The following is an 18,080-nucleotide window of genomic DNA, read 5'->3' on the forward strand; positions in this document are numbered from 1 at the left end:
AAAACCAAACCAATGAAATTACCTCAGAATTGCATAGTTAGGTAATAAATAATTAGAAAATAATACAGCAGACAGTTTTTGGGGAATTCAGGAGGACATTTTTATCTGTTGTGTGAATGTCTTAACAGAAATGTGCTTTAAAAGTGACCTTTTCCCTAAGGACTGATTTTAGTAGGAAGACATTGCTATAACCTATCTACACTTAAAATGTTCCAATCCATTGCCTGCAATAAAAGGGAGATTCTGGCCATAATATCGGTGTTGCCTATCTTGGTTAAGAACTAATTAAGGAACAGGAATGTTTCCTGTGTGAAAATTTAACTTTTGAAAAAGTTGTTCGTGGCTTTAAAGGTCATGTGAACCTCAATGTCAAGGTTTTAGAAGAGTTGATGGAGAAGCCAAGGGTATTGTTAAGAGAGCAGATGTTGGAAACACGTGCCATGGACGTGTATGTTTAGCAACACCTCTTCCAGAGCCTGGGCTCTCTACAGCTCTGTGTCATAAATAATGTGATGACTCGCTCTTAATCCTTTTCCAGTCAGCAAACTGAAAGCCAGGCTGTGTTAGGATCCAGTGAAATGCATTATTGTATTTACCTGCTCAAGGGCTGAGCTGGTAAAAGTGGAGACACTTGCATACCCCCTGAGAATTTCTAAAAATTCCATCCTTTCGTGCTTTGGCTGCAAGTTTGCTTCTGAAAAACTGGAGTGGAAGAGAGAAGGAGGTGGACTTTTGATTTTTTATTTCTGGCTTCAGTGTTTACCTCAGTTTATTCCAAGGGAGTGTTACAGTGATTTAATATGCAAAGTAGCTTTCTTGATGAGTTCTCACTGCAGCTGACTGGGTGGAAACCTGAGTGAAATTCCCAGGGAATCTGCAGGAGTTCCAATAATGATGCTGATTTTCAGCCTTTTATTGCAGTTTAACAAAAAAATTCAAAGAATGGCAGATGTGCCTCTAGACAAACTGTTAATTCAACTATAGAAGGAGCATAAATCTTTTTAAGGATTAACTAACACTTGTAGAAAATTAAACTCGAAGTGCCAAGGAAGTTGACTTTCTTAACAGTGATTCCTCTTTATTATGTCTTTCTTCTTGCCTCTTTTTCCTGTTGGTTTAGATGGACTCATGCAGGCCTTACATATATAGGAAAGGTTTGTTGATTTAACTTAAAGCCATTTTAAAAGTAGTTTAAGCTAAATAGATACTCCTGTTTAGTGTTAAGAACATTTTATTTGGTTTGCCTTCATGCCTGACAGACTGAAAACAAGCACAGCAAGCCCTCTTAAAGTGAAATGACAAATACATTCTGTCATGTATTCAGGTAATACAAAAAGGGAACCATTTTAGTTCAGGGGGAAAAAAAGAAAAGAAGTATAAATTTTAACATTAATGCTAGTTTTGATTTTGCTGAAGAGGATTATGTATTAATACATAAAACCAGCTCTAAAACTAGGGATTTTTTCTTAGCTCACATGCACATATGGTGCCTGTCCTTGCCCTAGATGATTGTTAAAGGTCCCTTCCAACCCAAATCATTCTGTAATTGTACAAAACAACAGTCCCTGTTTTGATGTTATGGATCCATAATGCTAAATACCCCAAAACTCTGTAGGAAAAATCATTGTTCCCTCTACATTTAAATACTCCTCGTTTGAGTTTACTTTTTCAGCCAGTCCTTTTTGAGGACTGCTTGGCCTGAGGGAATTATCTGCAGCAGTAAATAATAAACATGCATGCATAAGATGATGACTGGAAATGCTGCATGATGGGAGAGGGAAGTAGAAGAACCAGTAGAAGTCCATATCTGTGGAAGTGTCAGTGAAGTCCATCAGTAGCCTCTCAGAGTAATCAACAGATTGGGTATGTGTTACCTCCCAAACGGAGGTAGAAAAGCCAATCAGCAGAAAGATAAAGACAGTTTCCAGAGCTTTCATCTTCCTGTCACCCCATTTGCATGGAAATACTCTTAACAGCGGACATCACGTGGCCCTAACGAGAGCAGGTGTGTTCCCTCATGGATCCAAGCCAGTTGTGGGTGGTAATGAAACCAATCTGTAAATGAGATTTTAAAGGGTGCAATACTTCATCACCGGCAATGTTGTCAACGTGCAGAAGGCCCTTCCCTCTATTTGGAGTGGGATGTGATTAGTTGCAGATTAAGAGTGATGACAGACTAGAGTTCAAAGCACACCCTCCATGGTGTCAACAGGCCTTAATGATAACATAGTGCCGCTTCCCTTAAAGAGTTTCATGTCTTATTCAGTGTAAATGGTGAAAATGTGGCATTTTAGAACCAATGATGTGTTTTTCTGTTGATGCTGTCATAGTACACAGCTGCTGAAAGAGTGGCTGTTTGTCAGCTCTCATTTTCCTCAGTGATTCATCAAACAGTGGCAGTTCATGCATGCAGGATCAGAATGGGAATAAATAACTTGCAGCAATGCGTTGGACAGGGGAGTGTTTCATTCATCTCCCACCTACTTTGGTGCCACTTAAGGTTTCAGAGATTTTGGGCAGGTTCATCCAAGAATGTGTTCAGTATTTTGTAGGAGCGGGATATAAGGAACATTAATGAGTGAATGGATTAAAGAAATCAGAATTGTGCATTCATACTCTTTCAAGTTTAAAAGTTTTACGCTCCTTGAAAATGCCATTAATGCAGCCTCCTCTCCTACTCTTAAATACTGTATTTTTATCAAGCTTAGTCATTCTTAGAGGGAAGAAAAATTGATTTAATAAAATTCAAAAGTAATTAAAATCCAATTTACTCACATAGCGCTTGCTCTCACCTATAGCACAAAAATGCATGATTTGACATAGTGGTAATAAAATAAATGTATCTGGCTCAGAAGGATATTGATACTCACAAACCATGAGTGCTGAAGAAGTTCTGTGCATTTCCAGTTGGCACAATGTGACCTGGATGGAAATCCAGGTATTGGATGTGGTTTGGCTGCCATCATTGGAGGGCGGTGCGTGGCTTTCATTTTTAAAACATCTGAGAAGGATTAGTGTCAAGTATTGTTCATTTTTTAGGATCTGATTTTAAATGATTGGAAAAGGGGGGAGAGAGGGAAGACAGGCATAAGGAAAAAACCAGACACATCACAGACTTCTCTTGTGACAAGTGGATGTTGACCAGCGATATGGGAATTGGGCAGATATCCTAATGGCATATGCTGCAGAGGTTTCATACCATCTGACTTTGGGTGCCTAAATTAAGAAGCTAATTTCTAGAAACTGTACTATCAGTCTCAGTTCCCCTATCGTATCTGCCTAAAGAAGGGAGGGTGATATTGTAGTTTACATGCAAATTGTTCACCCCAGACTTGCACTTGAGTCTTTGAATAAGAGAAAGCATCAAGCTGACTACTTGGGGTGTAGTTTAATTTTCTATTAAAATCTTCTTTCATTCTTGGAGTTTTAAGAGATTCTGGCAGGTTCTTCAGTGTAAAATGTGTTCTCCTGGGTCTGCTGGAAGGAAAGGCAAAAATAAATTTCTTTTCTTTGGAATCCTTCTTTGCCCATAGTGGCTAACGCTCAGGAGCTGTTCTAGGGAACAGCCTTTACATGGTCTTAGAAGACAAAATGCTTCAGAAGTACCATTTAACAGTAATTTTATCGGCAAACTGATAATAATTTGGAGTAGGCATGTTTGTGATTATTTGTTTGCTTCATATCCCAGTCTTTCAGGCTGCCTGACTGAAAGTTCAGATGGATGACACAGTTTTCCACAGTGTCCTGCTACTTTCTTCAGCCAAATCACAGTGGAAACACCAAAAAAATCTGCTCAGGATAGTCTGGAGGGCACAGTGGTCAAACTCATCCTGTGACAAAGATGGTAGCATCCAGCAGGATTTTGTTTCTCTCTAGAGCTGTATAAATTAGCATAGTATTAGCATAACCAACATAAGACCATTATTAATTAGTTTTAGAAACAATTAGACACACATATGTGCATAACCATAATTTCCATGCATATTACATTTGTATGTACCAACATGAGTAGGTCCCCACACACAGAGTATACATTTCTCATGTAGTGTCACAGCAGGGTAAGTAATTTTTCATTGGTTAAATAATTTTTCATTGGGGTCTGGTTAAGTGTGGTCAGGATTTTCCCCCGTTCTTTTCCACCTGAGAGCTCATTTACACGTCAGTTAGAGAAACACGGGAAACTGTGATATTCTTTTTGGTGTGGTGTCAGTGACTGCTTTCATTACCAACTTGCTGGTAGTTTTCTGTTAGGTTTTGATCATAATCCCCTGCAGTGTTCTGCTCTGGAGAGTCCTACTAGCATGAGTGGTGGGCTGGAAAATGTCACTAGATTTAAGATAATGATTTATCAGTTCATGAACAGAATTAATGGATGTGTCTGTGAGCATGAGAAACCAAATTCCAGTGTACTTAAAGAGGGTTTATTCTTATGTTGTTGACTTCATTAGGCATCTTTATAATTGCCTTTGGTAAAAAAATAAAAGGCCCAAGTAATGCATCAGCAATTTATCCAATACTGAGAGAAACAGGTAATATAGAGGAAGTTTGGTGCTGCTGTGTAGGTTGAGGGCAGGATGCAGAGGAAATGGCAGGTGTATATAGAAAATGAAATATTGTCTTCCTAGCTACAACTCTTTGTATGTGGTGTGTACTTCATCAACATAAATTCATGAGAATTTCAGTGTGAGACTCCTTCTTCCAGAGTAAATCTTCCAGTATGCCCATTCAAGGGGCATCAAGGGCAGAATTTCTAAGAAATGAATGCGCAGGGAAGAATAAATTTTCAGAAATGTGAAATGAATACTCCTGGCAGGTGTTTATCATGCGTTTGCAGAGCCAGTAGCACGTTAGCAATGGCTAACTAAAAAATGCAAGCCAGACATTAACTCTCCTGTGGGCTGAAATTGATACAGTATATACTTTATTTTCTCGGCCAATGATGAAATGTATGGATTTCTCAGTTTCACAAAGAATTATGGGGAAGGCTGGCAATTCCAAGTGTCCTTCTTAAACGTTGTAGCTTGTGGTCTGTGAAAGGGGCTGGCTTCAGAAAGCCAGGGGAGGAGAACTGTCTAGGGCATGAAGGTCCCAGAGGCTTTGAGCTGTTTATTTAGGATTGGAGGAAAAAAAACCAAACCAAAACAAAATAAAACCCCACACAACAAAGACTTTGAGCTGTTTATATAGGATTGGAGGAAAGAAAACAAACCAAAACAAAAAAACCCCCACACAACAAAGGCTTTGAGCTGTTTATGTAGGATTGGAGGAAAAAAACAAGCTCACCAGTTGATGGTAATAGTAATGATAACAACAATAATAAGGCATTTTGAGTAGGAGTTTTGTGTCTGTATCACACAGTTGTTCTGTGCGTGAACGTGCAAACCCAGCAGAATTTTATAATGCTTCATTTGATAATGGACCACTGTAAACTAACTTAAATACAGACACACAGTCATCAGGAAATGCTATTACAGCTCATGAATGTTAAGTTATGAATGCAGTCTTACATTGAAAATCCATAATTTACCTCCCCTTGATCTCAACAGACACAACACAAGTACCTGATGATTTGAGGAAGATTTAACAGTATTGTTCTCTTTTCTCCAGAATAAACTTGGTGCATAAAAGATACCTGGGTTCTTGTCCAGTTCTTGCTCTGAACTCTTATTTCAAAGGCTCAAGTGGGCCAGAAAAGCTGCCTGCGTGTTTTGCCCTGGAACTCAGATAAACTGCACAGCTCAGTTTGCTGGCAGTGAAAAGAGGATCACGCGCTGTGCTTTGTTGGACCCACTTGTTGAGCAGGTTGCATGTTACTACTGTGAGTTCTCCTTCCTAATATTTCCAGCTTAACTGATAATTATTAAAGAGATTTATTACCCAAGGCTCTGGCCTTTTTCGCTGGCAGCTAGAAGCAATAGTGCAAAAAGTCTGTGCAAATGTAAAAAGAAGTAAAGAAGCAATTCAGAAGGAGTATTGTGTCTGGTGTGTGGTAGGGTTTTTATTTAAAAGAAAAAATATACAATGCCATCAGAATAATGAAACATTTCTGAAAATTATCTTAGATGTATCTTCATACAACATTTTGCTCATGTTTTTGTTGTAGATTTTTAAATTTGTCTTATTGGATTCTAGATAGAAAACACAACAAACACCTATGGTTAGCTGCTATGGTTTTTCTTTTGAGGTTTAAATCTTTTCTTAATCCTGTTGAAGAAAATATTTGATAGAAGTTATTTATCATTAAAGGTTTTCAGTGATTTATTTTGGTCAAACAAGTGCTTCATATGGCGGTGTATCTGTAAGTATTTACAGTGAGTAACTCTGATTTTTTTAGTGAAGGTGATACTTTTTAGTATATGTTTAATTGGAGGAGGATTTGGAAAGGCAGAGTGGAAATATTCCTTCTACTTCCTTCTAGTTATAACTTTGATTTGAGGGTATGTCTGGTATTTTGTGTTTTTCCACTTGAAAAGTAAGGCACTTCTCTAAGCAGCTCTCCTTAAATTCATATTCATGGCTGTAACTGGGTAGGAGAACGCTGGTAAGGTTGTAGGTAGGCAACTATTAAAACTTAGAGTGAATATCCTTTTAATCCTTGGCTTCCCATTCCCTTTATTTGTGTTATATGTGTTACCTTCATCTTAGTTGTTTTAAAAGCATCCAGAGGCTTTCTCTGTACGCAAACCGACTCTCTGGGAATGAAGAACCTGCACAAAAGCCTGTAAATGTAACTCCCCATTAAAATCAAACCTCCATGAATATTATATGAGTGGGAATTGACTGTTCCCACTAGCTAGAAAATAGAATAAAACCAGCTGAGGTCTCAAGCAGAGGATTTTCATCACTTATTTATCTTCCAACTTAAAATAGACAAAATGTAACAATGAAGTGACTTACACTGCAGTGTAACACCCTGTGAACTGTATTTTACAATGCTGTTTATTTTAAAAAATCTGTAATCAGTTAGCAAAGGTCACTTATCCTGACTGAAATTCCGATTTTGAACAGTATGCAGTCCCATGTACATTAATTTCCACTGACATTTGTGTCTCCCTCTGTGTCTCCCCATTTGCCTCCATGCATCTGTGCTGAGGGAGCCAAAGTTTATTAGTCACAAGAGGAGATGATCTTAAATACCTCTTGCTTTGAATATAAATGGGGCCGGTCTAGCTACTTTGAAATTAAAATTAAATTCAAAGTTAGTACCCTTGATGATGAAAGAGAGTGTGAGAGAGCAGTCAAGTGTGGTTTTTCTGAGCAAATTATCCTTCCACGATACTGCTATATATGACATTTGGTAGTCACTCACACTGGACTGGGTTACAACAGGTCTTTTATACACATGGACATATGTGAAAAAGGAGCTATTTCTGATCAACCTCCAGCATAAGATTCCTGAAATTCACAGCTTAGCCTCAGAAGAATGCACTTGCAGATTCTCCATGGATGTTTGGGAACTGGGTTTTACTTTTGCTCTTGGGATGTCCAGGGCACTGAGAGAGCCACGAGTTTGATTGTAAGAGCATCCTTTTATTGCTTCAAAAATCCCAGTGCCCTGTGGCAGAAACATGCAGGTTAGATATAAATTCATGCTGCTAATTCAGATTTCTGCCCGCATTTTTGATGGCTGAACATGACAGCGGCAGATTTTCTGCCATATTGTCAGTCTGCCCACATGGCCAGCACAGAGTTCCTAAGGTGCTGTGGAAGAGTTCTCAGCAGTCTGTGTGGCTGTGCTGATCTGTGAGCAGGAACGTGCATCTGCTATCAGCAATTACAGAACCACAGCCTCAGAGGCAGCACTGAAAGAGTTAGAGAATTCTTGAGGTATTTTGGGGAGATAACTGCTGCAGCTGCCTTTAGTTTAGTATAATTGAATGTCATCTTGTTATGGCATGGTTGCGAAGAGGAATGCGAGTGCTTACTGGAATGAGAAATGAATGCTGGAGTTTAAGAGCACTTTGTATTTGCTGCTTCAGAGGGAAAACCTAAAATGTGAGAGCTACCTCCAAGTTAAGTGCCTGGATTTCACTTGTGTCATTATTTCTGACAAACTTGTAGTAGGAATGAAATATCTGTTCTTCTTTTGATAATTCCTGAATTCATCAATGGTTCTGTGCGCCGAGTTTGCCCAAGCTTATTTCTTGAACATGTGAATTCAAGGTGAAAACCATCCAGGTTTGAATATTTTGGTTCTTAACTGAAATGTCTTAACACATTCTTGAAAATTTGTTTTAAAACTTTCTTGGAAGAACTGTGCTGTGCCTTAGTGCATAACCCTATGTTTTATCTGAACTGATGAAATTAGAAGGAAGTTTTGGTAAGACACAATTTCTCTTCCAAATCTTTATTAACTCTCCTTAGTACAGTATCATAAAATTAGAGAACCGTTTCATTTAAACTTTAAACCTTTCTAAGAGGTTTTAATTAGCAATTTAATGATCAATGCAGAGGAGAATGGGACTGTGTTTTTCCATTAAATTAAAGGAAATTAAATAACACATTTTGGTTTCGTAGAGTGCGCTCTTATTGTGACAAGCGCGAAGATGTTTCTAAGAGGGTTGATTAGCCTTTTGGCCTCTCTGCTTAATATTTTTGTCATTCTTCTATGGAAGTTCCTGCGTGCCTCCCATCAGGATTATTGGAATTTGGAATCTTATCTATAATTGTCTACCAATAGGGGTGACATGGTGTCTCTTCGCTGCATTAACTTTATTGTTCCCTGTAAAACATTAACACAGCAAAAATCTGATCTTGTAAATGAGGCCCATGTCTTCATCTTGATCAGAGAGATGAAATTTGTAATTCAAATTAGAAAAGTTAATGAACTTAATGCACAGGCTGGAAAAAGTCTTGTAATGTGCCAATTTGGTCTGCCTATAGATGCTTCCAAACATTCCCATTAAGGTATTGATTGTGTCCATTTAGCAAAGTGAAGGGGACAGTGAACTCCCTAATGGTTTACACACCAGTAGTGTTTAGACCCCCAAACAAAGGAAACCTATTGAGATAAACCTTAAATTTCCTTAAAAAACAAATTCAAGAATGTAGCTGTTAATGCCAGTATGCTTTTTTTGGAGACCAGGGGCTGCTGCAGGTAGAATAAGCAACCTTTTGTGTTTATTTTATATCAGTGCAGAATTTAATGTTCCCAAGTGGAAATAATGGTGGACAGTCTTAGCACTACAGATAACAATTAGTCTCCCACCACTTCAATGGTTGCTGTAGTGTTATAGTAGCATTTTATCTGGAGGCCTGATGTTGTGATCATGATTATAGTTTAGAAATTAAAATTCTGCTCTTTGTACTTGCAGAAAATGTTATTTCTGCTCTGGCTACCAACAGTTGTGGTTTCATCTGCCCTCAGTAGTTGTTGGTGCATAAAGGATGTTCAGGAACACTTCTGAACACAGAGCTTTTGCTGTGGGGGGTGGAGCTGATGGCATACAACAGCTTTAAAGTTATCTTGGGGCAAAATAAACAACAAACAGCCCTTTACAAAAAAACCCCAACAAACCAAGGACAAAAAAAAAAAAAAAAAAGTCGTGCCTCCTGTGGTCTGTGTGGGAGATTTGATACTGTAATAGCCCCGGTTGACTTCTAGATGACTTGTGTTTAGGAGGAGATGTTTATGAAGGAGACTAACAGCTGCTGACTTAGCACCTCGTGATGAGTGATAGAGTGAAGTAATAATCTACAGCTGCAGTTGCGGATTTGCAGTTTTTTCCCAAGTTGGGAAGTGAGCTTCCCATCACTATTTTCTTACTCCCGTGTTCAGGACTTTTGTCTCTGAAGATTCATGTCCCATGAGCTGTGAATAACCAGTCATCTCGTCTTGAAAGGTTGTGTGTGCCAGCTTGTGATCATTATACTTTTTTACCAGGCTAATTGTCTAGTTTTTAGGTTACTGGGTGATGTATAAATGTCTGTGGACTTCGTGTCTAACAAACGGTTCTGATTGCCAGACAGCATTTTTAGTATGTAGACACATTGTAGATCGTTTTAAATAAGGTCAGTTTTTAACACAATAAGCATAAATTTCATCCAAAGCATGGCTGTATATAAATGCAAGCCTACAAGGGGTTAGTAGGAAAGAAATGTAGTGATTTTGCATAGTGTGACTTAATTTCACGGTTAAAGAAAAAAAAAATTAATTGAGAAACTAAATCTGCTAAGCCTCCTGTGAACTGAAGTAAATAAGTCAAACTGATGGGAGCAAGATATTTTGCATTAAAATAGAGGACTTTACAAAGCCCCCAAAAGCTGCTTCCCTGCCTTTAAGTTCGAAAGACCTGGGAAGTATTTGAAAGGCGGCCTGTGCTAAATGGAGACCTTGAGCAGCAGCGTGCTGGAACACAGAGCGGCTCAGCCTACTATTGATTGGAGTGTGGTGGGATAAATGTGTGGCTTCTGCCCTTAATGGAAGCTGATTGTTCAGGGACGCACCGCCAAGGCTGGTCGATTCTTTAGCTGTTGTTTACTGGGGAGGACGATATCAATTTTCCAGAGGGATGATTGGTGGGATGTCAAGGCTGTCACCCTTTTCTTCTCGTCACTGACAGACAGTTGAGTGACAATTACAGTGATGGGACATTGTCTGCATTGGCATATACACCAGAGGATAACTGGCAAACAAAAAAAGGCAGCAGCACTTTAAAAAAGATATAATCAGCAGTTGTCAGGACTAGTTACATATATGATGTCTGAATAACAAGGCCAGAGTGTCCCACTGCAGACACTGACACGAACTCTACCGTGTACTCCTCAGCCCACATAAAAAATTAGCCCTAGGAAAGTTATTGACTGTTGCTACAAGTCACTGGTAATCTAATTGGGAATTAAGCATCAAGGGACTGTATTTTCATGTAGTCTTCCCTGAAAATAAGTGGGCTTTTCTACAGAAATTCAAAACAGGGGATGTGAAGTGTATGCCAAGTTCTTTCAGGAGTCCTGTGTTGGAATTTCTTCTGACTACCCCAGCAGCTGAGATAGATAGAGTGAGATAGAACTGTGAACATGTAATTGTGTTTTTGTTGTGTTTATTTAACCTGCCAATCCAGAACATACAGACTAAGCGAAACTTTACATCTTGAAAGCTTTATTTTACACTACATAGATCTATATTAGGTGTACATATGTACTTCTCCTCAATTAATACTCTTGTAATAGCTACAGGTCATTATGCAAAAGACTTTGTCTTGCTCATACGAAATCTCAGGTAGGATTTCAGTGGTGCATACTGAGGACTGATGACTTGAGTTGTGTATTGTATTAACAGCTGTCACTTCCTCTTGCTTCTGGAAGCTGGGGAGAGAATGAGGCTGTCAGGAAAAAAAAAAGAGAGCCAAGACATTACTTAGATGTAGATGTGTTATATTTACAGCACAGGTCACATCTGGCTTAACTGCAATCAACAGCATTCTCCTCTTTATGCTTTTCTTGCCACTCCTCCCAGGAGCTCTAGATTGAGTGGACCTTTTCAAAGAGTGTTTTAGAGGTACTCTCTTCAAACCTCAGTTATTGTTTTGACGGTACACTTACATTTACTTCAAACTTTTGCCTGGAATATACATCCTGCTGAAACTTTTATCTGGTCTGCTTCCCAAGATCTCCTGCAGCAAGTACAGGAGAGGGCAGGACACTCAGTTCCCTGCATGCCACTTGCTCTGAAACAAGGGGAGATAAACAGTGGTGTTAGGGACAATCATGTTCTTTCCCACAGGCACGTATCTCTGGCCTGGCTTGTAATGGATTGAGAAAAAAAGGAAGTAGTGGTCAGTGGTTCAACAAAGTTGTGTCTCTCCAAAGACAAATGTATGAATACAGTACCAGAATGTGAATGATGCCCCTGAGACCTACATATAATCATTGGAAGATACGGTGCAGAGAGCCTTTGCAATGAGGAAATGATATCTGAATGCTTTTTAGGCAAAGGGATACAGTCACTCCAAACCCGTTGCTGTGGTGTCTGCACCTACTGAAATTCTAAGTGCTGGTTATTTTTTCTACCTTGTACAATATGCATTTACACAGCTGTAGGTAGTATATGGTAAGAAGGTCACACATATGTTAATTCTTCTCAGTTTAGGTCACTTTTTCTCCTGTTTTCACTGTTTAATATCTTTTCATGTGGTAACTCACTTGCTTTGATGTATTAGTTCCTTTCTATTTTCTGTTCCTTTTTTTCTTACACATTTTATATACATGTACGTTCTTTGTAGTTTTTGCTGTGCAGTGAAAATTAGAGATTTTGTGTATGTTTCTGATTCCATCATGCATTTAGATCTCTCAAACAACAGAGTCCAAACTGATTTGGCTCGTCCTTTCAGGCATGTTTCATCTCTTTGGGTTCTAGGTCCCTGATGGCAGCAGGCCGAGTAAGATTTAAGAGGTGCTGGTATGAATTACAAGTCTTTCCTGAAGTCTTTCTGGACCCAGCTGGACCTGTTCCTGTACAACCTGCTCTAGGTCACCCTGCCCTGGCAGGGGGGTTGGACTGGTTGATCTCCAGAGGTCCCTTCCAGCCCTAACAACTCTGTGATTCTGTTGCACATTCTGGATCTCAGTGGAGTAATTCCTAACAGAGTTTTTTTTCCTGCTGCTGGCAGCTCATGATGGAGACTGTTGAGCCACTGGGACTGCCATGGTAAGATTTTAAACCTGCCCTCCACTGATAGCACCTGATGGTGGCAACGTTGCTTGTGAAGGCAGATAATCAATCCAGCAGAACTTCTCTCATGCATATTAAAAGATGTAGTTTTCATCTTTTTAGAGAATGAGTCTCTATTGAACTTAAATTACTTGCCTTGCTGCCTGAGTTTTTTTACCTACTGTCAGTACTTCACCATTATCCAGTGACACTGCTCTTTGTGGAAATTCAAGTTTCTTTTTTCTTGACTCTTGAATATCGAGTGTTTCTCCCCACCAAGACAAGGTTGTATTGGGGAGCGTAGAAAAATCTTCACAAGTGGAGGTCATGATTTGAGACCTATTACTTTCCAGGTACAAGGAAAATTTCCTAACAAATTGCACTTTGGAAAGAATTGCCTGCTGCACTAGAGATATAATATGACAAATGAAGTTGGCTGTCACCCAACTGAATGGCATTAGAGAATTACATCAGACATTTATCTTCTCTTTTTCTGTTCTTTCTGAAATTGTATTTTCCTTGAGTGCCTTTTTTTTTTTGGCTATGCTATGGCTGTTTTCAGGTTGGGGCTGTGAAAGACTCTGAAATGGCAATATAGGGGTTTTTTTTATTTTTACTTTAAAGAAATGGTCCATCAGCCTGCAGAAAAACACCAATGCATGTGATTAATACGGAAGGTTATTTTTGCTGGGTCTCATGAAAACGCCAAATAAATATGATTATTAATTTCTTTTTTCTGAGCCACCAGCTAATTGATTTTGCAGTGTGCTCATTAAAAATAGATACTTTGCCTTTCAGAGGGCTGTCTGGGAAACCTCAGGCAGGGCACGATTCCTCTGGGACACCATCAACTGACCATTCCATCAGGCAGGGAGAGAGTGGTCATGGTGCTTGTCAGAGCTGAACTATATTTACCTCATCTCCCAGCAGATAAACATTTGCAAGGCAAATAATAAATTAGCCATTAATCAGGAGAGTGGCTGTGTTTGATGAACCCTGAATGGAGTGGAGATGTCAGGTAACGAGACAGAGTAAACTGACATTGTATACTGAGCCATGTGGAAATGGCTGCGAGCAGCTTTGAAAGCTTTTGTGCTTCGTTTTCAAGAGACTTTCAAGGTTAAAGTAGAATTGAGGCAAGCAGCAGTTACTGGTTTTCAAAATGGTAGCATTATGCAGTCTTTCACCTCAATTGGATCTGCAGCACTGTTGCAGTGCAGGGCTAGATGGGATATAGAAGAAAAAAAAAGACAATTTTACAGACATGGTACGGAGTGCCCTGTTATTACCAAATTATTCAAGGCATACATTTGTTCAGACTTAATGATCTCAATACGTCTTCAGGTGAAAGTTCAGATTTCTGATTGACAGAGTTTCTTAAATATTAATTTCTATTACATTAAGTAGACTTTTTTTTTTTTTTAACAGCATTTGCAGTGTAAATAAGTGTTTTTCTCAAAACAGTGGGGAAATTCTACTCTGTTATTATCCAGGCAATTTTACTGAAGATTGGGCCTGCTCTAATGGCCATACTTGTAAACACAACTGAAAATAATGGCAGAGTTTCATAATTGCCATTTGTGGGTGTTTAATTTGAGCATCATTCTAGAATTACTAAATAGTCCAGAGAAACTTTGCGTGGTCAAACTGCTGAAAATTGGACAATTGGTGTCTCAAAAGGATTAGTCCAAATGAGTTTTTCTTCATGTGGTCTAAGTGGAGCTTATAAATGATTTGAAAAGCAAAATATGTAGGGATTCTGTAGGATTTCCCAAGCTGAAATAGGGCTTGTAATATTTTTCCACTTAACTGACAGGCAAAATTGCTATCCTTACAAATTGTACATCAATTGTTTAGTCACTCAGTAGATCTCTACATTAGACATGCTCTTACCCTTCAGGTGTCACAAAACACAGCCTGAAACACGGATCTGCACCTTTCTTCTTGAGTGCAGTTTTTTCCTAAGATAGATTACATTTGCAGTCGCAAGTTTTGAAAGTAATCAGAAAGTCTGAGACCTCCCATTTTCATCTGCACTCGTTCAGTGCAGTGTAGCTCCTAGAAATGACTTTGCAGGCTCTCCAAGGAACACCTTTGGTTTCTAAGATCATCTGTGTTATTGTTCATCTCAGCGCTTCCCTTGGCTCTTGAAATCCTTTAAATCATTAATTTTGAATTAACACTTGTTCAGTTCATTAGCAGGACTTGAGGCAACCCCTCTAGAAGAAAAGGTGAGCTATTGTGTGGGACTAGTTGCTTTCTCACCGAAGTAATAGTTTTCAAAGGAGAAGATGACTGATTACTTGTTTATTACCCGTTCATTGCACATGCCTGTTACCTGAAGAGGCTCTGGTTAAGAGGTTCACCTCCCTGTCCTTACACCTCTTTGAGACAGGAGGTTTTTTATTCTCTGCAGTCATGTAGCTGACTTCAGAAACGTCTGCGTGATTTTCTTTATTTGGTTTGAAAAGTAATGAGAGACATTTCCACAGGGTTGGTGGGTTTTTTCCTTTTTTTTTTTTTTTTAAAAAAAAAAAAGAACCTTCCTCCATTGTGTTAACAGCCAAAAATCATCTCTGTCTCTAAAAGGTTTATATTGTAACCCATCCTATGTATTAGGAAAGTATCACTTTCCTACTGCTAGAAATTCTGCTGCAGGTGAATGTGTCAGCAGGGGAAAGCTTTTCTTCCTCCTGTTCCAATTCTCTTGAAAATTGAAAATAGAGGCTTTATGAGAAAGAAATCTCTGAGCAAGAAAGGTTTCTAACCTATGCATATAGAGTAAGAGCAAAAATGGGGGGTTTAGATATCAGGGAAAAACAAGAGAACAAAAATTCAATAAAAATATTTTTTCATCCACATCATCTGGGATAGCTGCTGAAAGGCACCTTTTGTTAAGTTAACTGTTGTTTAATAATATACTTGCCCTAAGTTCTCTCATCAGTTTTTGTAGGTCACAGAAGAGTTTTCCTTTTTTTTAATCTGCCTGTATATAGAAAAGAAAACCCACAGAGAGAGAAAGCGAGAGGAATTATTCTCAAATCTAGATGCTTCCTCTTATCTCTTGTGATCACAGCAAATCTCAACAGTCATTTATAATATAATAACATACTGTTCCTTTTTAGTCAGCAGTTTGATTCCAAAATTAATGGTGACCCTTCAGATTTCTATTTTCTGTGGGCTGGTCAGGTTCTTAACCAAGCCTCAGAATGTGCAGCCAGCCTTTAATACCTGTTTTCAAATACAGGGTACCAGTGAGTGAAAGAAGGATGCACATGTAATAATGGAAGAGTGGCTTGGGGGTGAAATGGTGCCTTTAATGTTGATATAAAGTATATTTTTTTTTCACAGTGTGTGGTAGCAAATAAATCTGTAATTTGGGCAGAAATAGCTGAGGCCCCAAAATGTGTATAGGAAGTTCTTTATCAGATAACTGTCAGAAAACTGTCCTTGAAAAAAATAAGTGTGCAGATGAGTGGCCAGAACAGTCATGACTGAGGTGTTTCAGGTTCTCTGACATTTTGTCTTTGAGAAGGATTTGAGTTTTGCCATATCCAGACAAGGCAGATAAAACAATATGTATTGTAGCATAGTGTTACTGCACATTGATATCAAAAGAAGAGAATCACATTTCCTTTTTCCTTTTTTTTTTTTAAACACCAGATTATTTTTCATCAAAAACTTCGACTAAAATAATTAATTACAAGATCTAGTTTTTTGAATCTCTTTTATTTAAAAAATGGTGTTTGATGCTTATATTGAGGTAGAAGCAGACCTCGCTAGACTGAAAAGAGGATTTGTTTTGCATGTGTAGTTTTTAAAGTATTTGGATATAACTTTTTTTGCCTGTTGCTGTCTATTTAATTAGGTACTTGGTAATGGTTTAGGCATTAAATGGAATGGATGTTTCAGGCTTTTTTTAGCTGAATTTTCAAATCCTTCTTAAATTTGCTGCAGCAGCCTTGTGCTTAGCTTTCTACAACCCCCCAATCCCCAACAGAACAGTAAAGTGTGCTCATATGTAGATAACGTGCCATGTATTTGTGACTGACTTGGTTAGGTTTCTGAAAATGGCCTTTAGGTTTTTCCTATTGTTCAGTTGATTAGTGAAGTTTAATAGAGGTTTACAGAGAACCTGAATGCCCACACTCTTCTCCTTTACAGAAAGATCTTTTAATGCTTTGCAGATTAGAAATTTGTCACTAAATGGAGAAGCAAGATTTTTAATATTATAATAGAATGACAAGCACAGTCTGTGCATTATGCAGCAAAACAGGGAAACTGGCCTTAAGTGAAGTCCTGGCTATTAAAGTAGAAAAAAGTAGAATAACTGTAGCCAGGTGAATTATACAGTTATTTTGTTATCAGAGTCACGAAATATTTAACACCACAGTATTAATTGGTGGCTTTCTGTAGAAATCTCAGTGTGAGACTGACTGAGCACATCATAAACTCTGTTCAATCTACTTGTGGCTGGATCACAGTTCTGGAAGCCTGGGCTCAGTACCTGCTCTTGCCATCTATGCTTTCCCTTTGCTCTTTTCTTGGCACTGATCCTTTACTTTAAATAAATGTCCTGGTGAGTTGAAAGTCTGTTAAGTTTGTTATCTTTCTTTTTTCTTATTCATGTTGCAAGTGTAGTGGCAGAGAATGCACCATAAAGGAATGTTACATTACCTGAAAAGCTCATCTGACAGGACACAAACACTGGGAAAAGGCAGAACTGGAGGCTACTGTGCTTTCTGAATTAGTAAATCAAAGTCTGTTCTTCTGCCTTTGTTTCTGATCAGCTTTAGGAGAAGAGGCAACTATATCTTTGGCCTGCATTTGGTGGAATCATAATTCAGCAAATGAACTCCACTTCCCTGGTTCACTGAGTTTATTAGGACATCTCCACAGCTAATGCTGCTTTCTCTCCTTGTTAAAATACTGGCTCATAATATTTAGGCAGTCATCTCTACTTAGCCTTTTCACTGACTAATCTCTTAAGATTCAGTAATGTTTAAAAAGGCAGACAGAGATAGTGTAGAACTTTCCAAATTAATTCAGTTGTCTTTTTAAAATTCATATTTGTTTTGTTTGTTTGATTTTTTCCCTCTGATGAGCCAATAGCATGGTATAATTACACATATTGCAAACAAGGGCTCTATACAACAAACTCAGTAGCTTTGATTCTCTCATGATTCACCATAATTTTACTTTTCCAGCAGTGAGTTTTCATAAGCCCCAGAAGGATTAGTGGAGAAAATTTATATCAATTGTAAGACATTCATCATATTTTTTCTTCTCTTGTTTTATCCCTGTTGTGCCTTCTTCTTCACTGGTGTTCTCTTAATACCAGCACTTTCCTTTGTACATGTCACCATTAGATGTAGAAGAAGATCAGTAAAACTTGTTAGTCACTGAAGAACACTTTCCTTCTCAAAGTCGT

Source organism: Empidonax traillii, unplaced genomic scaffold, assembly GCF_003031625.1.
Source record: "Empidonax traillii isolate 1590-97213 ecotype Southwest subspecies unplaced genomic scaffold, ASM303162v1 scaffold1228:size453093, whole genome shotgun sequence".
NCBI lineage: Eukaryota > Metazoa > Chordata > Aves > Passeriformes > Tyrannidae > Empidonax > Empidonax traillii.